Here is a 10,360-nt window from a genome sequence, read left to right on the forward strand (position 1 = left end):
AAGTGTGTGTGTGTGCGTGCACACACACACACGCATTTTTTTTTTTTTTTTTTTTTGAGGTGTGTCTCTCACTGAGCCTGCAGTTCTGATTGGCTGCTCAGTAAACCTGTGAGATCAGCTGTCTTGGCTTCTCCCACGACTTTTTTTTACGGGTGCTGAATAGCTGTGAATTCAGGTGCCCATGCTGGCTCTTTATTCCTGAATTTAACTCTGCAGACCTTTATTTTCTTTTTGAGAGAGGGTCACATGTAACCCAGGCTGGTCTGGAACTCACTATGTGGTTCAGTTGGTAGAGCACTTGCCTAGCATCCAAGAAGCCCTGGGATTGATTTCTGCACCACCCAAAACCAAGCATGCTAGTTGGTACAAGCAAGTAAATCCATCACTTGGAAAGTTGAGGAGGAAGATCAGAAGTTCAGGGAGAGCTAATTTTACAAATAGCTTTGAGCTCTATTTTGAGGGAGAAAGATGACTGCAGCCCTTGAGTGGAGTCAGAAACTGCACCATCTGTCAGGCACCATCGTCCACAACAGACTGATACCTGACTTATGCCTGGGAATAGAAAGGGGGCCACTCTCTCAGATAAACATGGTGAATTGAGACTGGAGGGATATATGGGTGTGTGGAAATCATATCAAAGAAACAAGGCACAAGAATTTATCAAATACTCTAGACCAATAAAATGGTCTAATTCCTCCATATGACAAGGCATACTTGACTTCACTATCTAACCATCTACCTGTTTGCTTGTTTAGATCTATATTCAAAGCTGCCATTTTCTGCCCTCAGACTTCAGTGCAGTCTTTCACCCAGAAGCTGAACTCTGCAGTTTCACTCTCAAACCCTAACTTTAGCAACTCCAGCAGCAGCCCTTCCTGGTTGGTCTCCTTAGTTATCTTAAAGGTAAAGGCTCTCAGTCCAGTTACACAAACCTTTGGTACACTGCTGCTGCCTCTTTAACATGTATTCATTGTGTGAATCATATATGTGCAGGTAGATGTGTCATATATGGTATGAGAATCAGTAATAGATAGTATAATCTAACGTAAAATCTAAACAAAAAAATCCTGCATTCATTCTCATTGGCCTGGTTTTCAAGATAGGTGAGATTATATGACAAATTGCTAACATTGAAACCATTACACCTTGTGATTTTATTGCTTTCCAATAAATTCTGACATGTGGAGAGACACACATTTTGCTCATGGTAGTTAACTTCAATTGTCAACTTGATACAGCCAGAGTCGTAAAGCCAGGAGATTTTCAACTGAGCAGTTGCCTAGATTAGAGTGGTGTGTAGGCTTCTCTGCAGGGGATTGTCTTGATCATTAACTGATATAGAAAGGGCCAGCCCACTGTGGTCAGCACCATCCCTGGGTCAGTGGTCTTGGGCTGTATAAAAATGTGAACTAACCTGATCATGCAAGGAAACCAGTAATCAGTGCTTCACCATGGTTTCAGCATCAAGTTTCTGCTAACATGCTTGCCCTAATTCACCTCAATGATGGACTGCGACCAGGAAATACAAGTAAAATAAATGCTTTCACACACACCCCCTTCCCCACCCCGAGTTGCTTTTGGTCAAGGTATTTGTCACAATAACAGGCTGAAACTAGAACAATGCTTATCAATGTTTGTGCATAGGACTATCACAAAGAAACAATGGTTATAATCAAGAAAGACTTCAGCCAACAGGAAAGCCGGGAGTGGGGTGGGGGGGTGGGGAAAGGCTGGGCATGGTGATGCATACCTGTAATTTCAGCATTCAGAAGGTAGATAGAATAGGATCTCTTCACGGAGTCCAGAATTTCGGGCCAATCTGGTTTACATAGTGAGTTCCAGGCTAGCTAGGGCTGCGTGGTGAGATCTTGTCTCAGGAACACCCCACCACCACCACGCTCCAAGATCTCTCAAACACTGGACCACCAACCAGGCAGCATACACCAGCTGATATGAGGTCCCCAACACATATACAGCAGAGGACTGCCAGGTCTGGGTTCAGAGAAGATACACCTAACCCTCAAGAGACTGGAGGCCCCAGGGAGTTTAGAGGTCTGGTTGGGTGGGAGGTGGCAGGTGGGGACATCCTTGTGGAGACAGGGGATTTGGGAGGAGGTACGAGATGTGGAACAGTCTGAAGGATGGGCGGGAGGGGGGATAAAATCTGAAGTGTAATAAATAAATAAATAAATAAATAAAATGACAGAAGAAGGAGAAGAAGGAGGAGGAGGAGAAGGAGGAGAAGGAGAAGGAGGAGGAGNGAAGAAGAAGAAGAAGAAGAAGAAGAAGAAGAAGAAGAAGAAGAAGAAGAAGAAGAAGAAGAAGAAGAAGAAGGAAGAAAGAAGAAGATGAAGAAGAAGAAGAAGATTGGTCATGTTAGCACATCCCAGCAATCCCATCTCTCAAAAGGTGAAGGCAGGAGGATCAGGAATTCTAGTCATTCTTGGTTGTGCAGCAAGTTTGAAGCAAGCTTCAGATACATGAGACCTGTTTCAATAATTATGAGAACACACACACACACATGCACACACACTGTAGGAGTAGAACTGTAATGTAAACATATAGGAAACTAAGGGAGGGGTGGTAGAGGAAGAGGGAGATATGGATATGGGAGGAGGATAAGCTCAATATATAATATATACTTGCATGAAAATGGCTGAAATGACTATAACTGATATGGTTAGCACAGCTTAAAATTAATTTCATGTGCAAAAAAAAATCACTTAACTAACTACATGCTTGAAATGGGTGAATTTCATGGTATGTGAATAACATTTCAATAAATATTTTTCTAACAAAGAGTTGTAAATTTTAGATGGATGTCATTGATTGCACACAAATCAGGCTTCAATAAAGCCAATGTACAAAACAAACAAACAAATGAACGAACACCAAAACCACATAAGGGCCCAGTGGCTTGGAGGAGGGACTCCTCTTCTGACAAGAAAGAGAGAAGAGTATAGACACAGATGGCCACAGTCCTATCAGCTATTGAGGAACTGTGCCGTGAGAAGAGAGTGATTAGCAACCCCTGATCCAGATGTTTTTCCCTCTTTATAAGCATTAGCATCCCAGCCAGTCATACATTCACTCCTACATCCATGAGCTCACTGACATATCTTCATGCAGCATGTGTGCTCACTAGGCAGAATATGTACTGGGACAGACTTTCCCTGTCTGTGGCTAAACTCAGTCAGCCTTCAGCCTGTTGGTATTCGTGTCACACAGAACCCAGGTTGCCTTGGCAGACAACTGGCTGAATGTGTGTGTTTTTTTCCTCCTCCCTTTAATCATGGGTAGCTGCATAAACAATAGGAAGGTAGGAATAAAGGCTGAGTCAGAGGGCTTGGGGCTGGGAGGCAGGCTTGAATGATAGAGATCTCTAAGTACCTCCATGGTTATCAGCTCTTTATTTAACAGCTTTCCAGAGGCTATTAGACAGTATTTTGCAACAACAAGACAGAACCATAGCAACCAGACTACAAAGAGAAGCCCAGACTTCTGGAAAGGGCTTGGAGTCTCTGAAGAGATGCTAGCATTTTGCAGCTTCCAACTTCTTGTGGGTTTTGTTTCTTTTCAGTAGCCACTGGAGATGCACTATGTTTCCTATCATGCACCCTAAAATGAAGATTTTCTGCAGCTAAAAATGGGGGGCCCTCAGATTAGAATCCTTTAGCTGAAAGAGGGTTTAAATAGAATTTTTTCACTCACACATTCTTGGGATTGTATGTAGCTCCACAGGCAGAGTATAGGGCCATTGCGAGCAAGCACTAGGTTCTAGTCCAAGCGCTTTATAAACAGGGCGTGGCATTGTTTGCCAGTACTTCCAGCACTCAGGAGATAAAGGCAGGAAGATCACAAATTCAAGGCCAGTTTCCATGATATAGCAAGTTCGTGGCCAGCCCGTGCTACAGGAAACCCTTTCTCCAAACAAACAGAAACGGAAACAAAGCTCAAAACAAAACAAAACCTTACTTAAGAATATACTTCTATTCTTACTGGGTAAGGACTGATTTTTTAAAAAATATTAATGATAATCTCTTCATCTTTCTTAGTTGTCCCTCTAGCTTCATCTCAACTTGTGCTCCTCATGTCCACAAGGCCTCCTCCACTACTTACCTGTTTGCTTGGATTGAGAGCTGAACCTGAACCCATTATTTCCTGATCCCAGACCCTAGTACAGCCTTGAGGGCTTGGAGGGGGAGGGGGAGGGGGGAAGGGAACAGGAAGTTGTTATTAAGTAGAGGAGCCAAAGCCTTGCCCCTGTCTACTTAAATGAAAATACTTTGTTCAAGTCCAGTTGAGGTGACATGGTGAGTTTCAGACCAGTCTGGATCACAAGGGCAGACCCTGCCTCAAAAACAGCACCAAGAACAAAGTGGATGGCCCTCCAAAAGAGTTGAAGGCAGTACTTGTACAGGAATGGTCACAGTTGCAGTGTTCATAATAGGCAAATGGAGGAAGCCTAATGTCCACCAGGACATTCGTACCTAAGCAAAATATGGCACAGCCACACAATGAAAGATTACTGGGTCATAAAAAGCAGTGCAACACCAACAAATATTTGAGGTGATGTTCTTCTTTTGTCATTACACATCACACGTGTCTATCAGAATATCACACCGTATCCTAAACATGTACACACTTATCATGTGTCAATTAAAAGCAAAGTACCTGGGGGAGAGATAGTTCAGCTAGAAAACTGCTTGCTTTGCAAGCATGATGACCCAGCCCATCTCCAGAACCTATATTAAATAATGAAGAGAAAAAGTCAAGTACAGTGGCATATACTTGTCCAGTGCTGTGTACGTGAGGCTCATGGGCAGCCAGCCTAGCCTACTTTGGAAGTTCTAAGTTAGTGAAAGACAGTCTCATATAACAAAAAGATGCACAGCCCCCAAGGAACTACCTTTGAGGTTGTCCTTTGCCTGCTACCGCATACATGGGTACATGTGAGTGGACATGTTGACTCACCTCTGTAACTCCAGCACTTAGGAGGTAGAGGTAGGATGATCAAATATTTAAGGTCATTCTTGGATTGAGAAAGGAAGGGGAAGACAGAGAGAGATAGGAAGACACACACAGAGAAAGAGACAGAGACGGAGACAGAAGAAAAGAGAAATGTGAGTAAGAACAGGTACAGGTAAGGACAGGAACAGGAGTGGTAAGTAGGGTCAGTTGGGAAAGGATTTCCCCTCCAGACTCCAGCCTCCAGCCCGATGGGGACAAGTATTGACTGCAGAGTGCTTTGTGGCAGGAGCCACTCCTTGAGCCACTCTGAATCACAAGGAAAAGTTAACAAGTAAGAAAAGGTAGAATTTGGTTAGGAACCTAAAGGCATGATAAAGAACATAGTAAATATTTACAGGAGTTTAGAAATGGCTTAGTTGTGGAGGCTTCACGCATGATACATTATAAAGAAGATGTGAATTTACTCAGGAGTCAGAGGTTTTAGCCCCTGATTAAGTGACTATATGACTATAAACTTGGTCAGGCCATGTAACTTTCCCGGTCTTGGTTTGCTCATCTAAGTCCATCCCAGAGGGATATGGCATCCCAAATGTTTGTGGAACATTTAATACATAACAATTGATTCCCTTCGGGCAAAGAGAAGGTAACTTTGAGATGAGCCTAGTGTTTCTTAGACTGCTCTCCCCCGAGACTTGTTACTAAACCCTTCGGTTTAACTGTAGATCCTCCCATCCTTCTAGACCAGGAACTATTCTTTCTTTTGCAGTGATAAAGATCATGGCCAAAAGCAAGTCAGGCAGGAAATGCTTTCTTTGGCTGACAGTGCCTGTCAGGGTTAAGTCAGTGCGGGAGCTCCAGGCAGGGACCTGGACATGGGAATGAGAGCAGAGAGCAGAGAGGAGTGCTGCTTACTAGCCTGCTCTCTCCATGATTTGCTCACCCTGCCTGCGGTCTCAGAACACCCAGAACCACTTGCCCAGGGGTGGCACCTCTCACACCAGCAGCTAATCAAGAAAATACACTGCAGTCTTGCCTACACACAAGTCTGATGAAGACATTTTTCTCAATTGAGATTCCCTCTTCTCAAATGACTAGATTGTATCAAGCTGATAAAAAACTAACCAGCCTGGGGACAGAAGTTGTGTCCTCGAGGCTGTGTCCTCAATGAGTCAGATTGGGAGAGGAGGACATAAGAATAAGCAAGCAGGAAGCAGCTGTGATATAAACCAACAGGTCATGATGACAGTCACAGGAACCATGACATGACTCCTCCTGGACAATGCCTGTTACTTACAGCCCTGATTTAATACTAAAGGGAGAGAAAGGGGACGATGATCCAGGAGGACTGCAAAGGCAATTTCTTCATAGCCATGCTTTTGAAGGGACTGAGCCTCTCTGGGAACCCCATAGAGAATTCCAGATAGTGTGAATACTCATCTGCTAGAATGTATTTTACTCTTTTTTCCCCCTAGAATTAATCTAACTAATAACATTTCAAATTAAAATATCACAGCATCCATTCATAAGGACTGGAGTTCAGTCATGAAATCCATCCCAGGATGCCTTGTCATGGAGCACCAAAATACCTACATGGTAGAGGGGAGGGCAGGACTATTTTGTTCCTATTTTTGTACTATTTATTATTTCCTAGCCCAGCAGGATACAGCACAAGGGCAGGGCTCTGTCGCTAATCTCATTTAGGGTAAATTCTGCCATTTATTCTGATATGTGACTTACTTTAGATTATTTGCTCAAACAAATCTCAAGCTTTCATTTGGGTTTTTGAGACAGGAATGTCATCACACAGCCCTGACTGGCCTGATATGCACTATGCTTTCCTAGCCTGTCAGCTTGTGGTGATCCTCCTGCCTGAATTATATATGTGCATTCCTGTGCCTGGTGGTAATGTACATTTTCTATATTTTCCTAAGAGTTTACCTACCTTGGGATAACACCTCCCTGCATCCAACCTCGTGAAGAACTAAATCTCCTTTGATGTTTTCTACACTACTGCTCCTTGGGGAATTCTTCCTGGCAGCTGACACTGGCTTATAAAACCTCAATCAAGAAGAATGCACATTCGTTGAGGTCTAACTGTTAAATGTTCCTTCTCCTCCTAGCAGCATTTGGCAAGATGTTGACTACTGAATGAATTCATAATTGTTTGTTTTTATACATATATCTGAGATTTATGTTAATACTACAGAAAATATTATAGGCATTATATAAGAAATGTAAGTTTTAGAAGGAAGGTGTGCATGTTTTAGCTCTCACTTGGGGATCTGGGTGACTCCAGGCTAGTAAGTTAAGCTCTTTCATCCTGGATTTTTTATTTTGCTTTTTTGGGTTTGTTTGTTTGTTTTTGAGAGACTTAAGTATCGCTTGTCACAAATTTGTTATTTTGTGAACGATGGCTTTGAAGTCTTGATCTTCCTGCAGATGCCTACTTCATGAGTAGGGTTGCAGGCTTGTGCCAATATCCATGGTTGATGTCATGCTGAGGATGGAGCCCAGGGCTTTGAGCAAGCAAGGCAAACATTCTGCCTGCTAAACCCTCACACTACCGACCCTGTGCTAGTTGTTTGGAACAGGTTCTCAGTAAGTACATAGCAGTGGCAGGCTGGAACTGACTGTATAGATGAGGATAGCTTTGAACTTCTGACAATCTCCCTGTTTCTACTTTCTAAGAACGAAATTTTAAGTGTTATTAAAATTAATCTTTTACATTAGGATATTTCCAAATCTGGCTTATTTTGCTTGGTGTAGTGATTTCCTGTTCTGCTCCATGTTTCTATAAATATCATGACTTCATTTTTCTATATGGCTAGATATAATTCCACTGTGCATATGTATGTTTAAGCACCAGGCTTTCTTTATCCATTCATTGGACTGGATACTGAGATATGTACACAGTCATATCCAACCTTAATATTGTATGCTATCACTACAATTTGACTAATAACAACTGATAGGCAAAAGCCCGATTTCTTATACATCTGGTTTACCCTATATTACCTATTAAGCATCCTACTTTTTTTTGGTTCTTCAAGATGGGGTTTCTCTATGTAGCTCTGGCTGTCCTAGAACTCACTCTGTAGACCAGGCTGGCCTCAAATTCAGAAATCCGCCCACCTCTGCCTCCCAAGTACTGGGATTAGAGGTGTGTGTCATCACTGTCTGGCTGCAAGACTCTTGAAGAACTAGAAATAAAAAAAAAAAAAAAAAAAAAGAAGTGATCATAGAGTTTAGGGAGTATACAAAAATTCTACCCTCTCTGCTTTCATCAATTCTGCACTTTCTTAGCTTAATGAAAGAGGATCATAACACTGTGGAAGGTAGCAAGTAGGAGAAACTTTGTATAAACTATAAATGCTAAGTGAGCTCAGAGGCACTGGAAATTCCTGTGCCTAAGAGTCAGCCAGGAAGGTAGGCTCCTGGCTGTCCATCTCTAAATGCACAAAGGAGAACTTGGAGGTGACTTGTTTTCTAGGCACTAACAGGTCTTCACAGGAATGAGACAATGTATTCACATGTCAGAGATTAGCATCATGTTTTTCATAGGCCTCTGCAAGGTCATTATGGGACAATAGACAAGCCACTTCCCTGCCTCCTCTTGCCAGCATGCTCCATGTGAAGGTTACCAAGGGAAACACTCCCTAGAGAAATAGTAGTCATGTCTGCACCCAGGAGGTTTCTGTGGCGACACCATTCTGTTCAGGGACACAGTCTGCCACAATTTCATCTTTACTGTAGAAAGACAGCATGGGAGCAGGTCATTTTATAAACAAAATTGAATGGACAAAGTGTTCACTTAGAGTGTTGGGTAAAGAGCCGGTAAAAGGCTGTGACTTGAATGAATGAATATAAGTTTCAAATTTTAAAGTTCTAATTGAATAAATAATAATAATAATAATTAGGTTTTACCTATGTTTAGAGAAAGCCAGTGTCAAGTAATTTTTCAGGGTCCTTGAATCAATATGTATAATATAAACAGAATGCAAGGGATATGAAAAGTGCCAACATCAGTTTCAAAAGCAATATTTTAGTGTGTGTGTGTGTGTGTGTGTGTGTGTGTGTGTGTACATTTGGATACATGTACCTCATGTGTGGTAGTTAGAAGACAATTTGCAGGAGTTGGGTCTTTCCTTCTGCTATATATGTTCTGGAGATAAATTCAGGGTTGTCATGGTTGGTGGCAAACACATCTGCTGAGCCACCTTGCCAGCCTAAGAACAATATTTTCTATAAAGAAAATGAATGTTTTGCCAGAAGTCTAGTAGTGCATGTCTTTGGATGGAAATCACAGCACACACTCAATTGGAAGGTTCAAATCCTTTGGCCTGAAAAATGGTTCTGCCACAAAGTATGTCCATCAGTGTGTAGAAAAGGAGAAAATATGAGGTGTTAAGTTGGATTTTCTAGAAGCAGCCCTGGAAGCGTGAGATATTTTAGATGGGTCTCTCAACAGTCTCAATGGAGCATTTTTAGGGCTCTTTCATACTCGTCTATTTTGAGAGACAAACAACAGGAGCTATTTGTGCATCTATTTTCTGAATAAGGACATGGAGGCTGAGTGATCTGACGCAAGGTTCCATATCTGCACATACCACAGCTGTGACGGGAACCTCATCCCTTTATGCTAGGAAACTGCTGAGCTTTTGTCTTGTCATTTGTCCCAGAAATGCGTTGATGATTTTGAGCCTCACTCAAACAAGGACCACATATACAATCAGGGCCTCATTCGAGGAATAGGGAAATTTCTTGTCCTGTATGGGGTTTCAGTGCATACTGGCACTGGTGTGTGGTTTCAGCTTGTATCTCTTACTTGCAATACCCACTCTTAGCAATAAGAGCAAACTAACCTATTTTTACAAAATGACTCAGCTATCTCTGGAAACATTCACAAAGCTTGGAATGTTTGGTTTTACTAAATTCCTGATCTATATGGTCCAAAGCATTTTAATGCAAGACCTAACATGATATCCCTAGCTGTGATGGAGTTTGGTTTTTGCTGAACGCTCCCCCTTGCATTTCAATATAACCACAGGTGATCCTCAAGAGAGAGCTGAATCTTCTGTAGCTTCCCAGGCTGGTAGTGAGTGCCTTTATCAGAAGTGCTCTGGCCCTTTCATCCTATCTCCTCCATCCATTTCCTTAAACCACAAAACCATTGATAATCTAATGTTTTCCTGCACTGGTGTCTGGATATCCAGACCCTGCCTCAAACTCTGCCATGGAATGTTTATGTATTTACTGAAGTCTCCTGCTTGAGAGCATAAAAGAGGCAGAAGGCAACTGTCCCAGGTGACACAGAACACTAGGCATTGACCTTGGGATCTTGTAGCAAAAAGGAAAGAAAGTGAGAAGGAGGGAGGGAGGGAGGGAGGGA

This window comes from Mus caroli, chromosome X (genome assembly GCF_900094665.2).
Source record: "Mus caroli chromosome X, CAROLI_EIJ_v1.1, whole genome shotgun sequence".
NCBI classification, from domain to species: domain Eukaryota; kingdom Metazoa; phylum Chordata; class Mammalia; order Rodentia; family Muridae; genus Mus; species Mus caroli.